The sequence below is a fragment of the Aquarana catesbeiana genome, linkage group LG04 (genome assembly GCF_042186555.1).
Source record: "Aquarana catesbeiana isolate 2022-GZ linkage group LG04, ASM4218655v1, whole genome shotgun sequence".
Classification (NCBI taxonomy): domain Eukaryota; kingdom Metazoa; phylum Chordata; class Amphibia; order Anura; family Ranidae; genus Aquarana; species Aquarana catesbeiana.
In genome coordinates this window covers 35,788,619-35,809,672 of record NC_133327.1, presented here as the reverse complement: position 1 = coordinate 35,809,672, position 21,054 = coordinate 35,788,619, and the positions used below count along the sequence as shown (strand labels likewise).

At 44.5% G+C, this 21,054-nt stretch overlaps 1 protein-coding gene across 4 annotated transcripts in view; it reads right to left on the bottom strand.

Moving 5' to 3' along the window:
- LOC141139158 (DNA (cytosine-5)-methyltransferase 3A) overlaps window positions 1-21,054 on the bottom strand; it is a 390,588-nt gene that overhangs the window by 347,870 nt on the left and 21,664 nt on the right. The window contains exon 1 of one of the 4 annotated variants that reach the window (XM_073625033.1): window positions 1,258-1,467. The exons of the other annotated variants lie outside the window; for them this stretch is intronic. The gene's annotated coding sequence lies outside the window, so the exon portion shown is untranslated. Of the gene's footprint in view, window positions 1-1,257; window positions 1,468-21,054 lie in introns of those variants that run through there. 4 annotated transcript variants of the gene reach the window in all.

The following is a 21,054-nucleotide window of genomic DNA, read 5'->3' as shown; positions in this document are numbered from 1 at the left end:
ATTTTTCAGAATTTTTTTGTCCAAATTGAGCATGGTTTAAAGCACCACGGCCTACCTGAGTATTGTTACTGACCATGTCCATCCCTTTATGACTACAGTGTCCCCATCTTCTGATGGCTCCTTCCAGCAGGATAATGCACCATGTCACAAAGCTCCAATCATCTCACCACTGGTTTCTTCAAAATGACAATGAGGTCACTGTACTCCAATGGCCTCCACAAGCCAACATATCTCAATAGAGCACCTTTGGGATGTGGTGGAATGGCTGCTCCAGAGCTTAGTAAATGAGCAGAAGCTCTGTTGACTTTCACCATCCAATCATGTGCAAGCAAAAATGCTGTTTTTTTTTTGTTTTGTTTTTTTACTTCCCTTGCATGTGATTGGGTATTCTTTGCAAAGTGAAGCTTTACCTCATTTACTAAGCTCTGGAGCAATTGCACTTGCAGAGTGTAACTGCACTTTGCAAAGTGCACAGTCTAGTTGCCTTTAGTAAATCAACCCCATTGCGCTGTTTGACAGAGTTCTGGCAACAGACTTGCTCTGATAGTGAGGAACAGTGAAGCACAATGGGATTGATCTACTAAAACTGGAGAGTTCAAAATCTGGTGCAGCTCTGCCTAGAAACCAATCAGCTTCCAGGTTTTATTGGCAAAGCTAAATTGAACAAGTTCAAGTTAGAAGCTGATTGGCTACCATGGACCAGCTGCACCAGACTCTGCACTCTCCAGTTTTAGTAAATCAACCCCAATCTCCGTACAGATCTACAAAACGGCGTATGTAAAAACCGCGACCCCCCCCCCGAGCATATAGAAAAAACAAAAAACACTGAATATTAAACACGCAGTGATAACATTTCATACTGAACACATTTGCATAATTAAATGAATCATTAGCACCAGCAGCAAAGATGGCACCATGCGGCACACAGCTTACGTAGAATCCTTCATGCATCTGTAACTCTTTCTGTAATTATATATATATATATATATATATATATATACACTGTAAATAAATCTATGTTCCCATACATGCCTCATGTACAGGCCAAATATTTACACAATAAAAGACGAAGGTTTACATTTTCTTTACAATACCCAGTTCTGAATGAATGATCAGAGCCGCTTTAAACCCAGCGAGGCGTCTATTACTAAGAAGCATTGGCGGTATTGCTTTCAGTGAAATAACTAAAAATAGATCCATGTGATCGTTCCCCTGCCAGCTTCATACATAGCTCTCCTGTCCCACGAATCAACTTACTCTGGAAAAACGATCGTTCTGGAAGATTCATTAAGCAGCATCCATATTTAAAGGTCTCAGCGATGGAGTCCCTCTCTCTTCTCTCCACCACCAGGCCGTACCGCAACAGTAGAACGTCTTACGAAGACTTGGGACATGTGCTGTCCCTTTAAGAGGAGACAAGTTCACTTATAGAGTCAAACAAAGTCACTTCCGTGTCTCTCTCCTCCTCTCTCTCTCTCTTTCTCGCTAACAAGGTTGAGGAAGTAGCGAGGCTCTTGAGGACAGAACCTTCTAGGACAAAAGTGAGCCGAGGACTTGGCAGCCCGACATACGGCAGATTCAGCGCGATAACAAGTTGATTGCAATAAGAACAGCAGAAAGTCCCGGGACTCCCAGACAATCTCTATAGAGATGTAAACAAGCAAGGACGAATCTCTCTCCCCCGGGGGACATACAGCACTAAAAACCTGACAGAGGGTCTAATCCATCCCTACTCCATCTAAAACTAAGAAAGACATATAGGGGTTGGTTTACTAAAGGCAAAGAGACTGTGCACTGTGCAAAGGGCAGTTGCTCCGGAGCTTAGTAAATGAGATAAAGCTTAACTTTGCAAAGAATACCCAATCACATACAAGATAAATAAAAAAAAAACAAAAAAAAAAACACACCTTTTTTTGCCTGCACGTGATTGGATGATGGAAGTCAACAGAGTTTCTGCTCATTTACTAAGCTCTGGAGCAACTGCACTTACAGAGTGCAACTGCCCTTTGCAAAGTGCACAATATCTTTGCCTTTAGTAAATCAACTCCATAGGGGTTGGTTTACTAAAGGAAAATATACTGTGCACTTTGCAAAGGGCAGTTGCATGTGCAATTACTCCAGGACATAGTAAATGAGGTAAAGCTTCACTTTGCAAAGAATACCCAATAACAAGCAAAGGGAAGAAAAAAAAAAAAAACAGCATTTTTGCTTGCATGTGATTGGATGATGGAGGTCAGCAGAGCATCTTCTCATTTACTAAGCTGTGGAGCAACTTCTCTTGCAGAGTGCAAGTACAACCCCACAGTTTTAGCTGGGGTTCTACTTTTTTTTTTTTTTTTTTTAAGGGCCAGTTCACACCATAGAAACGCAGTTCAGATGCGTTCCAGATGCTTTTTTTGCATGCACGTTTTTTGATGCGCCCCGGTGCATTTCCCCCTCTTTTTTTTCCTAAAGAGGAACTGCAGTCTGCTCACATAATTTGTAATAAAAACACCTTTGCCATTCTGAAGCTTCCCTCCAACCACTTTGCAGATTTTATATATAATGTGATTTTGTACTTGCCAAATATGCTGCGGAAATCTCCCTCCACTGAGACTGGCTGCAACCATTTTATCTGTGGGCAGCTGAAGCTGCTGCCTGTTCATTTCCTGAATTTACACAGACACACAGAGGCACACCTCCGGCTCTGCAGCTCTCATTGGCCCTCCTATGACTCATCCCCCCTCCCTTCCTGACAAAGTCTCATGAGAATGAGAGAGAGAGCTGTGCATGATGTCATAAGCCTAGGCTAAGGACCAGACAAGAAACAGGAAGTGGGCTGTATAAGGGATTTACTGGCAGAAAAAAAAATGTTTTACTATCCAAAGTTAAAACAACAACAAGGGCTGAAGATTTAATAGCTGGAAAGTTGAAAAAAAGGACTGAAGGTCAGCTTTAATCTTAAATAAGGATATGTGTGTTCCAGTGCTTTTTGATGCGTTTAGGTGCATTTTGGTGCGTTTTTGATGTGTTTTACAGCGTTCCAGTAAAGTCCAGTGCAAGAACAAAGCAGTATGTTCTACTTTTTTTTCCTGGAACTGGAACGCACTGGAACTGCAAGCACTGGTGTGAACTATGCCATTAAAAACAATATAACCTACTTTCCATGCGTTTTTGATGCAGAAAAAAATGCACTGGACTGAATTTGATGTGGCCCTAACAGAATATTTTTTATTCATCGTTAGAAAATCATATACAAATACCAAAACATTTAACAATAAGGCTGGCTATACATTATACAATTTTCCTTTAAGGCTGGATTCACATATATGCAGTGCCAGACACCGCATGTGATTCACACAGGAATCGCGCCACATTCCTATTCAAATCACATGCAATGTCTGTGTGATGCGATTTGAGCCATTCATTTGTATGGCTCAAATTGAACCAAATCCGCACACAAAATGGTGCAGGAACCTTTCTTCCTGAACTGGGATCGGATCGCATAGGGGTTCACATCCATGCGACCCGATTCTGTCAATCGCACTGTGTTTTGCAAACCGTTTTGGGGTGTTGTTAACTTAACATGGACACACCCTAAGGTTTGCATGAATGCCATGTGATTTCAATGCGGTGCGGGAAACGCACAGGATTCGCGCACCGCATATATGTGAACTGAGCCTAAAATTTAACAAAAATAAAACACTTTCAATTTGTATGCAATCAGGCAGGCCCTTGCACAACATAGTTGAAGGTAAATCTAAAGAAAATTAAATAAGAAAAAAGTCTTTGCTGGAGTCTTTGTATGAGCAGCTTCTGCTGGTCTCCCTATAAAAGCAGTCTCTGGCAGTCTCTCTATGTGAGCAGTCTCTTTGTATGAGCCGTCTCTGCTGGTCTCCCTGTATAAGCAGCCTCTGGCAGTCTCTCTATATGGGCAGTTGCTGCTGTTCTCTTTGTATAAGCAGCCTCTATGATGTCTGTAGGCACCTTACCACAATATGCAGCAACACACATTACATGCTTTTCGGTGCCATTCATATGGAACGCCCTATATACTAAGGCAACGCACCTGTAGTTCCCTTTCCCAGTTGGGGGGCGCCAGTTAGTAATTCCTGATATAAGGTGGGCACAGGGGAAGGGATCCTTTTCCTCCTGGATTGAATCTGGCCTGGTTTACCAGGCTTGTCCCAGGTTGGACTCTTTCCTAAGTGCTAATGTCTTACGGTAGGGATGGAGCTCCATTTGTCTGGCCAGAGGTGTAAGAAAAGCCTGCAGTGCCTGTGCCCCTGAAAGGGCAGTCCAGGGGTGCTAGAATAATTCATTTTGGTGTAACGAACTATGGTCATACTGCATGCTTTTTTCAAACCTGCCTCCTAGGCTGGGCTTTTTTGGCTAAGAATGAAGCAACTTTTATACTGGCTGGAAGGCCAGCCACTGTCCTGCACTTCACTACCCCTAGGCGCTCACCCCTGATTAGTAGGGTGTAGGTCCTCGGACTTACTCTGAAAGTCTTGGGTGGGAGGGCATGTGGCCTTATGGTCAGGTTCTCCCCCTCCCATGGAGTCTCCCTTTGGGAGTACCTAGTACTTGGGTGGACCTTGGCTTGGCAGGTCCCCCAAAGAATGAGATCCACCTGGTTTTCAGCGAAGTGGACCATAAGTACGTCAGTTCCCATCAGGAGTCCTGAACCCCGGGTGATCAAGGCCAGGGCCCTTTTCTCTTCAGAGGATCATGTGTACACACTGCACTTTTTTGTGTGCTTCAGTTTTGTGTGCTCACTTTTTGATTGCACCCGATGTTAGTTTCAAGTGTGCGCTCTGCACCACGGAGCTTAAATATAACTAAAAAAAACGCACCTGCACTAACATCTGACATTACTTGCGTTAACGCACAGCACAAGTAAATGGCGTGAGCAGTCTCCTGCTGTCTCTTTATCTGGCCAGTCTCTGTGATGTGTGTAGTCTCTAGCTGTCACTTTATATTATTAGCCCCTGTAACACACATGTCAAACACAAGGCATGCAGGTTAAACGCGGACCGCTAGGCCATTTCATGTAGCCCTCACACCTCTCCTGCAGCACCCCCCTCATCTCTGCCCCAACCTTGTCTCAGCAGTTGGCAGAGAGGAGGACAGAATTCCTCCACCAGATCCTGCACTTATTCATGTAGCTGTGGAGAGGCTCATCCCTGCCCCCTTCCTGTCTCAGTAGTCAACAGCAGAGAGGAGGATAGAACTCCTCCTGCAGATCCTGCACTTCTTTGTGCAGCTGCGGAGAGACTCATCTCTGTCCCCTCTCCATCTCAGTAGTCAGCAGCAGAGAGGAGTGGCTCTTAAAGTGATTGTAAACACTCGTTTAAAAAAAGAAAAAAAAAATATATATATCAAACATGTTTTAATTACCTGCTCTGTTGCAGTGCATTGTAAACACACGTTTAAAAAAAAAAAAAAAAATTACAAGCATGTTATACTTACCTGCCCTGTTGCAGTGGTGAGACAGAGCAGCCTGGATCCTCCTCTTCTCAGGTCCCTCTTTGCTGCTCCTGGCCCCTCCCTCCTATCGAGTGGCCCCCACATTCAGCAGCTTGCTATGGGGGTACTGGAGCCAAGTCACAGCTCTGTATGTCCATTCAGACAATGAGTCCTGCCCCCTCTCTCCCCTGATTGGCTGACTGACTTTGATTGATAGCCGCGGAAGCCAATGGCACCGCTGCTCTGTCTCAGCCAATCGGAGGAGTGTCCCGGACGACTTAGACATTCGTGGACATCCCTGGACAGAAATGGGGCTCAGGTAAGTATTAGGGGGTGCTGGGGAGCCTGCCACACACACACAGAAGGTTTTTAATCTTAATGCATAGAATACATTAAGATAAACAACCTTCTGCCTTTACAACCACTTTAACTTCTGATGTAAAGGGGGAGGACATCTATTTATGATTATTATGAGAAAAATACAATTCTATGCCAGTTGAAAAGGAGGGTCACACCGCTGGTATCATAAGTTATTACTAAAACCAGTAATAATTGAATGCTAGAAAGGTCTTTTTCTTACTTCCTGTGCCAGCTTGTGTGTCAAAAATTATATATATATAATCAGCGCAATATTCAATATATGTGTGAAATCAATATATAAATGAAAAAATAATCAATGTAATTAGCCTACTAATAGGCTTAACGTGATTGCAGCCAACGCCACTTAGACCCCTTTCACACTGGAGGCATTTTTCAGGCGCTTTAGCGCTAATAATAGCGCCTGTAAAGCGCCTGAAAAAAGCCTCATCTGCAATCCCAGTGTGAAAGCCCGAGTGCTTTCACACTGGGGAGCTGCGCTGGCAGGACGTCAAAAAAAAGTTCTGCAAGCAGCTTCTATGCAGTGCTTCAGGAGCGGTGAATACACCGCTCCTAAAGCGGCCCTGCCCATTGAAATCAATAGGCAGCGCCGCCGAAGCGCCTGCAAAGCACCTCGGCAGCGGCACTTTACCGCCGACGCCCGGGCGCTGGCAGTGTGAAAGGGCTTTTAGAGTGTATCCACATGTGATACAACCAAAAATAATTAAATCAAATCCAAATAACAAAATTCCACCGTTGTGCAACTTTCAGTGACAGTTCATAAATTTCCACTGACTTCAGTGGCCACCACCTCTAGCTGGAATGCCCGCTCACCTCCAAAAATTGACCCCACTACAGAGTCACACACGCCTGTGATTGTATCTTTCAGAATGCCTCTGGAAAACAACTCCTCCTCCTGGTGTTCCTGGACAAGACAGACCTCCTCCCGGGTTCTCACTATGTAGACCCCACTGTAGAGTCACACACACAGCTCCTGCTGAAGAAGCTCATTAGAGGAGCGTAACGTGTACAGGTGTGAGGTGCCATTCAGGACGTTTTTCTTCGTTCACATCATAATTTGATGGCACACGTTTTTCACATTTGTATGTGAGTATTTTATCCCTAAGTTACCGTTTTAATAAATGTTATTAGCAGATAGCAGTATGGTTTGCCTTTGTTTTATATGGCTACACATGATTTAATGAGATCCCGGGAGGAGGTCCAAGCTGTAGGTGTACTGTGATGAGGATTCATGTTCTCGACAAATCCTGAGGGATATTACACCAAGTGTGTGTGTGAATCTACAGTGGGGTCTACATAGTGAGAACCCGGGAGGAGGTCTGTCTTGTCCAGGAACACCAGGAGGAGGAGTTGTTTTCCAGAGGCATTCTGAGAGATACAATCACAGGCGTGTGTGACTCTGTAGTGGGGTCAATTTTTGGAGGTGAGCGGGCATTCCAGCTAGAGGTGGTGGCCACTGAAGTCAGTGGAAATTTATGAACTGCCACTGAAAGTTGCACAACGCTGGAATTTTGTTATTTGGACTTGATTTAATTATTTTTGGTTGTGCTACACTATATTTTGTTTTGTTTGATACATTGTGTGTTAAGGTGTGACAAAGTGTTACCCAGACAGGAAATAAGGGCCATTTTTTAATGGCAGCAAAATTCCAACCACCACTCCATCCAAAACCAAACAAACATGGTTTAGGTGCATTTGGGATCTAATATCACAGATGACTTGGATTTTCTGGAACGAGGGTTTCACACTTGGAATGTTCCCCTTCCTGGTTACGTTTTGGGTGGGGTCTGTTTGCACAAATTCCCGACCCCTCTTGTGATCAGTTCTCAGGCAATACAATGTGACACTTTCGGAGTGGGAGAAAGCAAACCACAGACAATGAACTGACACGTCTGACACAACCAAGCTCCCTGATGAGACACACTGCCAGTATGAAAGTGATGGATTAAGACCACTGAAAGGTCAATGAATCACCCAGCTCCTCTGTATTTAAAGGGAACCTGTCACTAAATCAAAAGAAGTTTAATCTGCTTATATTTTTGTTTTCCCTAGTTCTCCCTTCTCCTCATCAACATGGCAATTCACCTGTGTTCATTACATACCTTATTTTATACTCCGTAGGGAGTCACTCATATATCAGCCGTCTAAAATTATCGTCCCAAAAACAGAGTTGTCGACAATTTGCAAATATAAAAAAAAAAAGTGCCAATAATGTCATGCTGCGTCAGATTGACTTCAATGCAAAATCGCATCCTATTGACTTCAATGCAAAACCACCCCTTATTGACTTCAAATCAAAATCACCCCCTCTTGACTTCAATGCAAAAATGCCAGCCAGACTGGAGAGGAAAGGTCTACATCAGGGGTCAGCAACTTATAGATCGTGATCTACCAGTAGATCTCAGACAGGTGACTGGTAGATCGTGGTCTGGGCTTGCTGACCCACCTTCCAGAGCATCAGAGCGCAATGCAGAGGGACTACTTGTAAGGTTGGAGCTGTAGTAGGAAGCAAGAGCCACATAACCCAATGCCTTCTCTGTAGTGCCGGTGTTCTGTCAGATAGCACCCGCTATCGAGAAGTGCCTGTGCCGCACTGCGCATGCACCGTACGGAACTGCACAACAGCTGATTTTATAATCAGCTGTTGTGACGGCGAGACGGCACCTGCGCAGACAATAGCTGACAGGACAATGTTTTTGCCAGATTGTGCCTCGCGTTTGCAAGGCGTGTTCATTTCGGGTTTGGGCGTCTTCACTGTGGTGAGGGGAGGATTTGTGACTGATGATGGGCAGTGTTGCAAAGCACATGTTTTTATGCTATTCTTCCTGGACGCTTGCGGGGCGTGTTTAGTCTAGCGAAGGGCGAGTTTTGATGCCCAAGCCTGCCCTTCACCCTCCACTCGCGAACGCGAGGCACAATCTGACAATAACATTGTCCCGCAGACTATTGTTTGCGCAGGCGCAGTCTCACCGTCACAACAGCTGATCGTGAAATCAGCTGTTGTGCAGTTCCGTACGACGCATGTGCAGTGTGGCTCGGTCACTTCTCGATAGCGGGCACCATCCGATAGAACACCGGCTCCTGTCCCATGCGGAGTGATACAAACTGCACTCCACCTCTTATCTCAGCTATCAGTCTCCAGAGTGGTGCCAGCCGCAGGAAAGAAGAGATCTTCAGGTCAGTGTGAAGAAATACACCGGGCATAATAGTATAGGGCTACTTTCACACTGATGTGCTGCAGTTTATCCACACCGCGGGTGCAGTGCAGTGTCCCTGGAGCATTCCTACCATAGACTTCCAATATATTCTGCAGGTTAGGCGCACTTTCCTGAAAGCGCACCAAAACTACTACTATTATCCAGAACCACAGGGACACGCACATACTTTACAGGACTTCAGTTCTTTACATGATTGGCCTGTGCTGGAATTTTGAGTCTCTGTGGGGTTATACGTCTCTGCAAATTCTATTTTCTGGTCCCTAATTGCCTCCTATGGTCACCTGCTGTCCTTGGCTTGTTGTGACGTTTGTTAAACCTTTGCATCTCCATTGATTGCAACTTTTATACACTTGTCTTAGATTTTGGTAAGGCTTATGCTCCAAGTCGACAGCATCCCCCGAAGAAGCCCAGATTGAGGACGAAACATGTTGGGAACTACATCATATTTGCTGTATCCATAAGGACCGTACTATATGTACTTGCTGTGATACTGTTTTTATATAAATTTTATGTTAAAATAAAATGTTTTCCTTTTAAAATTTTCTCGGATCTATTTTCTAGTATACGCACCTTAAAAATCCCATAACATACTCTAATATTTTACTACTACTACTACTACTAAATGCAGGAGTTTTGGTGTGCTTTCAGAAAGTGCACCACACATGCAGGATGTAATAGAAGTCTATGACACAGCGCAGCTAACCCAGGAAAGATGCACCGCGCTGCAGCTGCGGTACAGGTAAACCGCAGCACTTCAGTGTGAAAGTAGCCTTATAGGGGGCTCAGAAAAGTAAGGGTTCATTTACATTTGCAATTTGGGGGGGTGGTAAAACCCCATAGTTAAAGCGGAGTTTTGCTTAAAAAAAAAAAAATTAAAAGTCAGCAGCAGCTGACTTTTAATAATAGGGCACTTGCCTGTCCCAGGGTGCAGCGATGCAGGGGAACGAACCCCAGCTCGTCTCCCCCTCCTCTCTGCTGCGTTGGCATAACTGTGGGCGCCACAGCTGGGCACCCACTGCATATGCGTGAGCCGCGCCGCGCGCCGTGACTGGCCGGGCAATCATCTGGGACGTGTCCCAGATGATTGCCAAGAGGGAGGGGGAGAGGTGATCTCCCTTCCGGTGCCGCGGTGCGCCGGGAGGAAGTGGGAGCTGGGACCCTCTGAAAAGAGGGTATCCGCCCCCCCCCCCCAAAAAAAAATGACATGCCAAATGTGGCATGTCAGGGGATCACCATCACTTAAAGCGGAAGATCCATTTTTGGGTGGAACTCCGCTTTGAGACGTGTTTTTATCACCCCCACCTCAACCGTACCCCCTTTAGCTGCAGTGGCCAGGGGTGTACACATGTCGCAGCCGCAACAGGAGTTATACACCCTGTCATGGTTGGTGGGTGTAGCATCTGCCAAGCATGACCATTCAAGTGAATGAGACCGCTCTGCAAGTGCCCTGCAACCTTGTGCAGTACAGCAAACCAGGGGTTAAAGCAGGCAGCGTTGTGTTTAACCCCTTGGACCCCGCAGAAGCATTCAGTTGTGAGGCGCTTGCAGAGTGGCCCATTTACTTGAATGGGTAGTGATTGTCATGCCGTAGCACCCACCAAAAGCAACAGGTGGCCTAATTCCTGCTGTGGCCTGTGTACACCTTTTAGGGCAGGGGTGTCCAAACTTTTTTCAAAGAGGGCCAGATTTCATGAAGTGAACATGCGTGAGGGCCGACCATTTTGCCTGACTTTTAAAATTAAATGCAAATGAAATATTTTATGCAAAGTTTATTGCAAATGGAATACTATTCATGTCGTAACATTGATGACAATATATTATATATATCTTCTCTTCTCAGGGTAACAATGAGCTCAGGCGTGTCATGTTTAAAAAAAAAAATTATATATATCTCTTCTTTAGTCTCTGACCAATCCCCAAGCACCTCTCGGGGTAAAGGATGAGCTTGAGCGTTTATTATTTTTTTAAATAATAACCTTTTCTTTAGCCAGCCTAATCCACCAGTGCCTCTCACTGACTGAAAGGATGTGGCCCCCACTTGGAATTTACATATATATCCATCTGTGCCCCCCCAAGTATATCCATCTGTGCCCCCCCAAGTATATCCATCAGTGCCCCCCCCCCAGTATATCCATCAGTGGCCCCCCCCCCAAGTATATCCATCAGTGGGCCCCCCCCCCCCCCCCAAGTATATCCATCTGTGGCCCCCAAGTTCAAGCATGTTATTTTTTTTTACTGTGAATATACCTATCTTCTTTAGCTGAACAAATCCCCGAGCGCCGTGCTCATTGTTAAAAGTCGATGTGCCCGAGCCTGCAAGGAAGAAAGCTGACAGCGCACAGCGCCACCGCCAATCACAGGCACTGTGACATTTCCCCGTTCTGCGGACTGCAGATGCAGAGATCGGGAATAGTCACAGTGCTTGTGATTGGCTCTGCGCGCTGTCAGCTTCATAGCGGCTCGGGCACATTGACTTCTGAACACGCCCAGCCACACCCCCCCCCGGCTCATCAACAATTAGCCCGGCGCTCAGGGATTTGTTCAGCTAAAGAAGATATATTCACAGCAAAAAAAACATAACACGCTCGAGCTTGGGGGGCCACAGATGGATGCATATGTAAATTCCAAGTGGGGGCCACATCAAACCGGAACGCGGGCCGCAAATGGCCCGCGGGCCGGACTTTGGACATGCCTGTTTTAGGGTTTTAGGGATTGGGGAAGTAAAACTGTGCCTCAACCGCAGGGTTTTCCCCCACCGCCAACTTTACGCATGAACGAGCCCTAAGGGTGCCGCTGCCAAATGCTAAACTAAAGAGCCATTCACAAATGCAGCAGGCACTGCTGCTCCTCTGAAAAGCAATCCGAATGTGTTTGACAGGGTGGTATGTTGCCTCCTCACCAACTGATTTAAACCCATGATTGCCATTTAATGCATGTGATTGTGACAAGGTAGTGCAGCGATTAGAGGTCTAAATCAGGTGTGAGGAGGCGACACTGTGCCCGGTGATCTTTGACTTCTCCTATATTGTTCAGGTAGATCTCCTCCTCTGCCTACCCCTGGTCTAGATGATGCTGGAAATTCCCCAGCCTAGAAATGAGACTGGCTCTATCTGACTTACTACTGCTTCTAATGCTCAGTATGAGAAGCTCACAGTGTGCAGTGAAAACAGAATAAGCATTTTCAGTACAGGAGAGGAACCTGAAGAGAAAGATGGAGTTTAGCATTAAATAGACGCTAATATAGTACACATAATTACAACACAAACTATTTTGTAATTTACTATTATAAGAAATCATTTCTATCCATAGAATTTTCGTAAAATTGGCAGAAATCATTCCAATGCAATACGGCAACCAGCAGGCCGTCTGTACATCGCTGGTATACAGAACGCCCCCAGGTATCTGCTTGTCTGATTGACTCACTGGCAACCCCCCCCCCCCCCCAGTTTTAAATGAGCCCTCGTGTTGTATTCTGCATCATTGCTCCATAACCTGCCTAAAAATTCATATTCTAAAAAGGTACTCAGCGCGCCCAAGACAGCCTAGATATCCCACCCCCTGCTCTCATAATGGGCTGTCAGATAGCGGCATAGAGCTTGGCGCTAAGAAGGGGCATCCCCTGCTTTAGCGCTCCCATTTCTTATACTTTCAGTTTTTGCTGCTTTTCTTATGACAATACTGAGACTGCTAAAAAGATTTTTGTGAAGGAAAAAAATCACCCCCAACTTAGCAGTCAGTTTGAGAAGGAGCAGAACCAAGGCCTTACATATAGGCTATACATATATCTACAGAACAGAGGCAGGTATGGATTCACAATAAAGTATGTTAAAATGCTTCCAGCTTGTTAACCTGCCAAAAATCTGGGCTGACTTTTAGGCCTCATGCACACTGGATGTTTTTACAGCTGCTGTTTTTTTCTACAGTCAATAAACTATCCAGCATGTTATCCTATGTGTCCATGCACACATAGGCTATCAATTATTGTTGCCTGTAAAAAAAAAAAAAAAAAAAAAAAAACAAAACTAGTGGGTTCTGAGAGGCGTCTTTTTAGCTGTAAAAAGGCTCTAACGTCAAATGCATAAGAACACCTAAAAACGCAGATAAACGCGTCTCACCAGCGTTTTTATTTTAACGTTTTTGATCCATTGAAAAAAAAAAAAAAAAAATGCTGAAAGACGCTGTTGCAAAAGCATTGAAAAACTTACTGCAAAGCTACTGGCGTTTTTATAGCGTTAATATAACGTCCAGCGTGCATGAGGCCTAAGGGCTCATGCACACAGGACGTTTTTACAGCAGCTATTAGGGGCATCTGCCGTTTTTTTTTTTAACTGCCTCTAAAAGCCCCTCCATGTTAGCCTATGTGTTCATGCACGCATAAACTGTCAGAGGCAATTGGAGGCATAAGCGTTTAGGGGCAGCAGAAAAAAAACGTCAGCCTGTGCTTTCAGGAGCAGTAAGGCACCGTCTACATTTCTGCCTTCCCAAATTGCGGGCGGAATCGCCGCAATTCTGCCCCTGATTCACAATAGTGGCAAAACACGGGACGGCCGTGCAATCCCGGGGAGTTGCCCATTGATTTCAATAGCACTACAAATGCAGCACGATTTTCTCGCGATTTTTCGTTGGGCGACAACCACAGTAAAATTGCGCGAACAGAATCCCGGGACGCCCGTCGCCCAAAAGAAATACAGGAGCTTCTTTTGGGCGATGGGGGGCCCGCAATTCTATTTGCGCATTTTTACCGTGACTGCCGCCCCCATTCGCAGAGATGTGAATAGAGCCTGAAAATGAAAAATGCCCAAAAATGCCCCTAAACACTGTAACAAGTTGTTAGCTGCGTTTATCCGCGTTTGGTGTTTTTTACATTATAGGGAGTGTTTTTAATGAAAAAAAAGCCCAAAAAATGCCAAAAAAATGCGGGAAAGACGCCAATGTAAAAATGTGGCTAAACGCAAAAAAACAGGAGTTTTTAGTGCTGCTGTAGCGCTGACGTTTTTAAACCGTCCTGTGTGCATGAGCCCTAAGAGCTCATTTACAATTGTGTTACAGGAGTAAATGATAGGAATTCAGGGGGTGAGATTTCCGCCTACTGAACTTTTTTTTTTTTTTTTTACCATCCTGCAACCATTAGCCTAGCATTTGATTTGTGGTTGAGGTGCCAGGGGTATTACAGGGGGTATAATTTTTCTCATGGCCACACCATGTGTACTACTTCATTCGGCCACCAAGTTATTTTAAGGTGTGCGGTCGGGGGGGGGGGGGGGGGGGTAGTAAAACCACAAGGGTAAACAAGCTGGTCCGGCACTACGAGGTTCAGCTAACTGATCTTGATCCTCAATAACGCCCTCTTGTAAAAAATCAACACGGACTTGTATTAAACACATTCAGGGGGCCAGTGCAGCCATAAATGCCTGTGATCTAAGCTGTCAAATGACAGACCCAATCAGAGTGGCTCTGTACCTTGTGATTGCTGTGAACCAATCTTAGCCATCACAAGTGTAAACACTATACACAATAGAGGAAAAGCAGATTGAACAGTGCTTTACAGCATGAGGGCAAACTGTTGGCTCTATATGAATCCTGTATAATAATAATAATAATAATAATTGATAGTGAAAGTGGAGGGAGGGGAATCTCACGGTGCAACTGACCACCAATGACTGTGGGATTTATTTTGACCACCGCCTGCTGAGCATACACACACATATAGGTATTCTTCATGGGGCTGCATATATGCTAATGGTGAAGTCCACTTATCTGCATTCCCCCGCTCCTCCTCTTTGACAATTAGCACTTTCTTTTTTTTGGGGGGGGGTTCCTGCTCCCACTTCCAGGTGGATTGCCACGTCGATTCGACCATAAGTTTACCTTCCCCTGCAGCCTTCTGGGACACATCACAGGTCCCGGAAAACTGCGGGACCATTCACAAAGCGCAGTGCGTCTCGCGCATGCACTGTGAAGAACCGGCTCTGAAGCCTCAAGACTTCATTGGCAGTTTCCCTTAGTTATGATTGCCTGCTCCTGGACCCAAAGCTGATGGAAGAATCAGCTTGGGTGAGGACAGCGCTGGATCCCTCGACAGGTAAGTGTCCTAATATTAAAAGTCAGCAGCTACAGTATTTGTAGCTGCTGACTTTTATTTTTTTATTTTTTTTGGGGGGGGGGGGGGATTGGAGCTCCTTTTTAAGGAGGGGCGCTATAAATGTGGCTCAATCACATATTTTAACGCCCCTCAACCGCAAGTTTAAACAAGCCCCAAGTTGGTCAAACACTGTAACTTGGCTGCATCCAAGCAAAACAACTTCACTGGTGTTGTTACCAGTTTATATAAAAAAAGGGGGGGGAGGTTAAAGTTTTAAACAGAGGCCTCTTCAATTGTCTTATCTTTTACCTTGACATGAAGATACCTTCTAAGAAAAATAAATTTTCCAGAAAAAATGTTTATGACTGATATGAGGTGACTTTTGTACCAAGCACAGCAGAGCTCACAGCGAGCCAGGATCGGGCCGGATGGACGTCTGGCGGTGTGGCCAGGTGTTGGAGCCTCATAAATCTCTCCGCACCTCCGTTATCTTTACAGCACCCGATAAGGGCAGGTGCCATCTGGGTAGCGACAGCTGACCTTACACTACACCAGTGGTGGTCAACTTAGTAAAAATAGGGGCCCCTGGTTATGTCTTGACAGCTGCACAATAATTTAGTTTGAATAAATTTGCAGTATTGCATGGTAGTTAACGCACGATTTTTCAAGCATTGCAGTGACGTTCGTTTTAAATTTTTTAAGTTATACATACACATGCTGTGCGTTGCAGTTTGTTACATTAAAATATCCAATTTTCGGTGCGTTAAGCTGTGCTGTTAATCCATTAAAAAATGAACGGGGTAGCTTCACATGGTATGATCGAGTCGGCACGGCGCGGACAGAAATCAGCATGTCAGTGACATTTTCATAAGCTTGCAATCATTAAAATTCAGAACGACATTGCGCTTGCTTATGCAGTAAATGCAAATATCATCAAGAACATCCAACGGATTTGGCGTGGCTTTGTAGCTAAATGGGGATTGTTTGTTTAACTTTTTGTTTAATTGAACGTAATAAAATCCTTTGATTTTACATTTTCTTTTCCAATAAAGATTTTTCAATTAGAAACAAATACAAATGCCATTACCCATAGCAACTTCTCATAACAAAGTGAGATACAAGAATAGCAATCAATAAATACCCGAAGTACAATACAAAACCTGGATATCCAGGCTGTCAGTGTAAGCCTGGGTTCACACTTGTGCGAACACAGACATCGCATGTGATTCGCACAGCACTGCCGATCGCATGCGATGTCTGTGCAATGCGAGTTCAGTCATACATCTGTATAAATGAAAGGGGGGAGTTTGGGACTTTAAAGGGACACTAAAGGTTCGGGTTTTTTTTTTTTTTAAATAACAAACATATCATACCTCCTTTCTTATTTACCTGAATCAGGGGTGGAGTCATTGTGCCTCATTTAAAGGGACACTAAAGGTTCGTGTTTTTTAAACCTTAATGCATCCTATGCATTAAAGTGAAAAAACACCTGTCCGTGACCGCCCCCCCCCCCCCTTTTACTTATCTTAACTCTCGAACTTGGCTACGCTGCTATCAATCTATCCAATCAAGAGCTGAGAACTCCAGGCAGAGAGAATCACGCTTTCTCTCTGCCTGGAGTTCTCAGCTCTTGATTGGATAGATTGATAGCAGCGCAGCCATTGGCTCCCACTGCTGTCAATCACATCCAATGACATGGGCACCGGGGGCGGGGCCGAGTCCGGGATTCGTGTCTGTGGACGGCGACGCAAATGCTGGATTCTGGAGCATGCCCGCAAGGTAACCCCCTCAGGAGAGCGCTTCTCCTAGGGGGTTATCTGATGCGGGGAGGAGCCGCGAGAGCCCCCGGGGGACCCATGAAGTGGATGTTCGGGGCCACTCTGTGCATATATTATGTTATGAACAACTCCTTTCCCATCTACACTAAACAATCTTATCTGCGTATCAATACAGGGAATACAGGGCATGGGGGAGGTACATGCAGACCCTGGATACCCTGTCCCCTGGGGTTCCCCATGGTGACAAACGATGCACCCCACAAACCCCAACTGCCTCCCCAGGCATGCTTCCCAAGTAGTTATCCCAGAGCATCGGCAGAAAAAAACTGAAAGAAAGAAGAAGAAGGGAAAGAGACAAGGGGAAAGAACATACTGCGTATATCCCCTCCGATCCAAATCTATGCTGTCACTAATATATAACGGGGTCCCAGACTCTCTCAAACGACGTCATATTGTCGGGTAAAATTGCCAAAAGACATTCACTGACCATAATCCGCGTCAATTTAGTTTATATCGTCAGAAAGGGATAACTGGCGATTTCTAGGATCTAACAATGGAAATTCTCACTGCCGTGAATATAAAGGCTTTTAGGTGGCTCGTGTGACTCGGCATCCCCTCCACTTGTCGACCCGGTAGCGCCTGTCGAGGGCTTATTTTACATTTTCTTTAAATGTTTTGCTCAGTAAAACCTTCCTAGGGCAGAAGAATGCCTCATTCCACCACATATCCCAAAAATAATGGGATTTCCTCTCATTTCAGGACATTGGGTGGAGCCAAAAACAGCCTTTAGAATACAGAGTAATAATAAATAAAACCAATAAATTGCTTTTAATTGTAATACAGATATTTGAAAATTCAATCTTTATTATTTTGTGGAAATAACATGGTGTGGGCGGATTTCTACCAGTCACAGGCTGTGTCAAGCCCCCCCAGCCTGTGTCTTAGAATAAGAGGGAGGTGAAGCCACCATTAATCTACATGTAATATCCCGTCCCCATTATGTTTATCTGGTTAGTGGGCATGGAGAAGGAGGGAGTGGGCTGTCATTTACCACTGTGTATACGCCCACATGTGTGACTCTATAGTCACATGGGCTGCTCAGATGTGATAGGGAGGAAATGCTCAGCATAGAAACTCACTGAAAACTGAGCATGTGCAGAGTTGCCACCACAGCTGCAAAATCTCTAGCTGAGTTGGGGACTTGAACAGAAAACAAATCTCATAGTGACTGAGTGAGTATGAACAACATGTAATACACCGTTTACTGATATATTTTTTTTTTTTTTATGTGGATTTAGTGACACTTTAACCACTTGCCGACCAGCCGCCGCAGTTTTACTGCGGCAGAATGGCACGGTTGGGCGAAACTTTTTTTACGTCGCTTCGCCCTGTGGCCACTAGGGGCGCACACGCCTGCTGCTCTCCCCCCGGGGCCGATGCGAGTGCCCGGCGGTCACGGTCACCGTCAGGCTCCTTCGATTGCTGCTGACACACCGAGAACCGGGATCTGTGTGTTTATTAACACGCAGTTTCCGGTTTTCTGAGGGGAGAGGAGACAGATCACAGAGTATTAACAGAGATCTGTCATCTCCCCTACACAGTCCCCTCCCCCTTCAGTTAGAACACACACTAGGGAACACAATTAACCCCTTGATCGCCCCCCTAGTGTTAACTCCTTCCCTGCCAGTGACATTTTTACAGTAATCAATGCATTTTTATAGCACTGATCGCTGTAAAAATGCCAATGGTCCCAAAAATGTGTCAAAAGTGTCCGATGTGTCCACCATACTGTCGCAGTCCTGATTAACCACTTCAGCCCCGGAAGGTTTTACCCCCTTCCTGACCAGAGCACTTTTTACAATTCGGCACTGCGTCGCTTTAACTGCTAATTGCGCGGTCATGCAATGCTGTACCCAAACGAAATTTGCGTCCTTTTCTTCCCACAAATAGAGCTTTCTTTTGATAGTATTTGATCACCTCTGCCGTTTTTATTTTTTGCGCTATACACGGAAAAAGACCGAAAATTTTGAAAAAAAATGATATTTTCTACTTTTTGTTCTAAAAAAAATCCAATAAACTCAATTTTAGTCATACATTTAGGCCAAAATGTATTCGGCCACATGTCTTTGGTAAAAAAAATGTCAATAAGTGTATATTTATTGGTTTGCGCAAAAGTTATAGCGTCTACAAACTAGGGTACATTTTCTGGAATTTACACAGCCTTTAATTTATGACTGCCTATGTCGTTTCTTGAGGTGCTAAAATGGCAGGGCAGTACAAAACCCCCACAAATGACCCCATTTTGGAAAGTAGACACCCCAAGGAATTTGCTGAGAGGCATGTTGAGCCCATTGAATATTCATTTTTTTTGTCCCAAGTGATTGAATAATGACAAAAAAAAAAAAAAAAAAAATAATTACAAAAAGTTGTCACTAAATGATATATTGCTCACACAGGCCATGGGCATATGTGGAATTGCACCCCAAAATACATTCTGCTGCTTCTCCTGAGTATGGGGATACCACATGTGTGGGACTTTTTGGGAGCCTAGCCGCGTACGGGGCCCCGAAAACCAATCACTGCCTTCAGGATTTCTAAGGGCGTACATTTTTTATTTTACTCCTCACTACCTATCACAGTTTTGAAGGCCATAAAATGCCCAGATGACATAAACCCCCCCCCAAATGACCCCATTTTGGAAAGTAGACACCCCAAGCTATTTGCTTTGAGGCATGTTGAGTCCATGGAATGTTTTATATTTTGACACAAGTTGCGGGAAAGTGACAAATTTTTTTTTTTTTTTTTTTTGCACAAAGTTGTCACTAAATGATATATTGCTCACACAGGCCATGGGCATATGTGGAATTGCACCCCAAAATACATTCTGCTGCTTCTCCTGAGTATGGGGATACCACATGTGTGGGACTTTTTGGGAGCCTAGCCGCGTACGGGACCCCGAAAACCAATCACCACCTTCAGGATTTCTAAGGGCGTACATTTTTGATTTTACTCCTCACTGCCTATCACAGTTTCGGAGGCCATGGAATGCCCAGGTGGCACAAACCCCCCCAAATGACCCCATTTTGGAAAGTAGACACCCCAAGCTATTTGCTGAGAGGCATGGTGAGTATTTTGCAGCTCTCATTTGTTTTTGAAAATAAAGAAAGACGAGAAAAAAAATTTTTTTTTTTCTTTTTTCAATTTTCAAAACTTTGTGACAAAAAGTGAGGTCTGCAAAATACTCACTATACCTCTCATCAAATAGCTTGGGGTGTCTACTTTCCAAAATGGGGTCATTTGGGGGGGTTTTTTGCAACCTGGGCATTCCATGGCCTCCGAAACTGTGATAGGCAGTGAAGAGTGAAATCAAAAATTTACGGCCTTAGAAAGCCTGAAGGCGGTGCTTGGTTTTCAGGGTCCCCTATGCGGCTAGGCTCCCAAAAAGTCTCACACATGTGGTATCCCCGTACTCAGGAGAAGCAGCAGAATGTATTTTGCGGTGTAATTTCACATATTCCCATGGCATGTTTGAGCAATATATCATTTAGTGACAACTTTGCGCAAAAAAAAATAAAAAAAATAAAAAATTGTCTCTTTCCCGCAACTTGTGTCACAATATAAATTATTCCATGGACTCAACATGCCTCTCAGCAAATAGCTTGGGGTGTCTACTTTCCAAAATGGGGTCATTTGGGGGGGTTTTGAACTGTCCTGGCATTTTATGCACAACATCTAGAAGCTTATGTCACACATCACCCACTCTTCTAACCACTTGAAGACAAAGCCCTTTCTGACACTTATTGTTTACATAAAAAAATAATTTTTTTTTGCAAGAAAATTACTTTGAACCCCCAAACATTATATATTTTTTTTAAAGCAAATGCCCTACAGATTAAAATGGTGGGTGTTTCATTTTTTTTTTTCACACAGTATTTGCGCAGCGATTTTTCAAACGCATTTTTTGGGGAAAAAACACACTTTTTTACATTTTAATGCACTAAAACACACTATATTGCCCAAATGTTTGATGAAATAAAAAAGATGATCTTAGGCCGAGTACATGGATACCAAACATGACATGCTTTAAAATTGCGCACAAACGTGCAGTGGCGACAAACTAAATACATTTTTAAAAGCCTTTAAAAGCCTT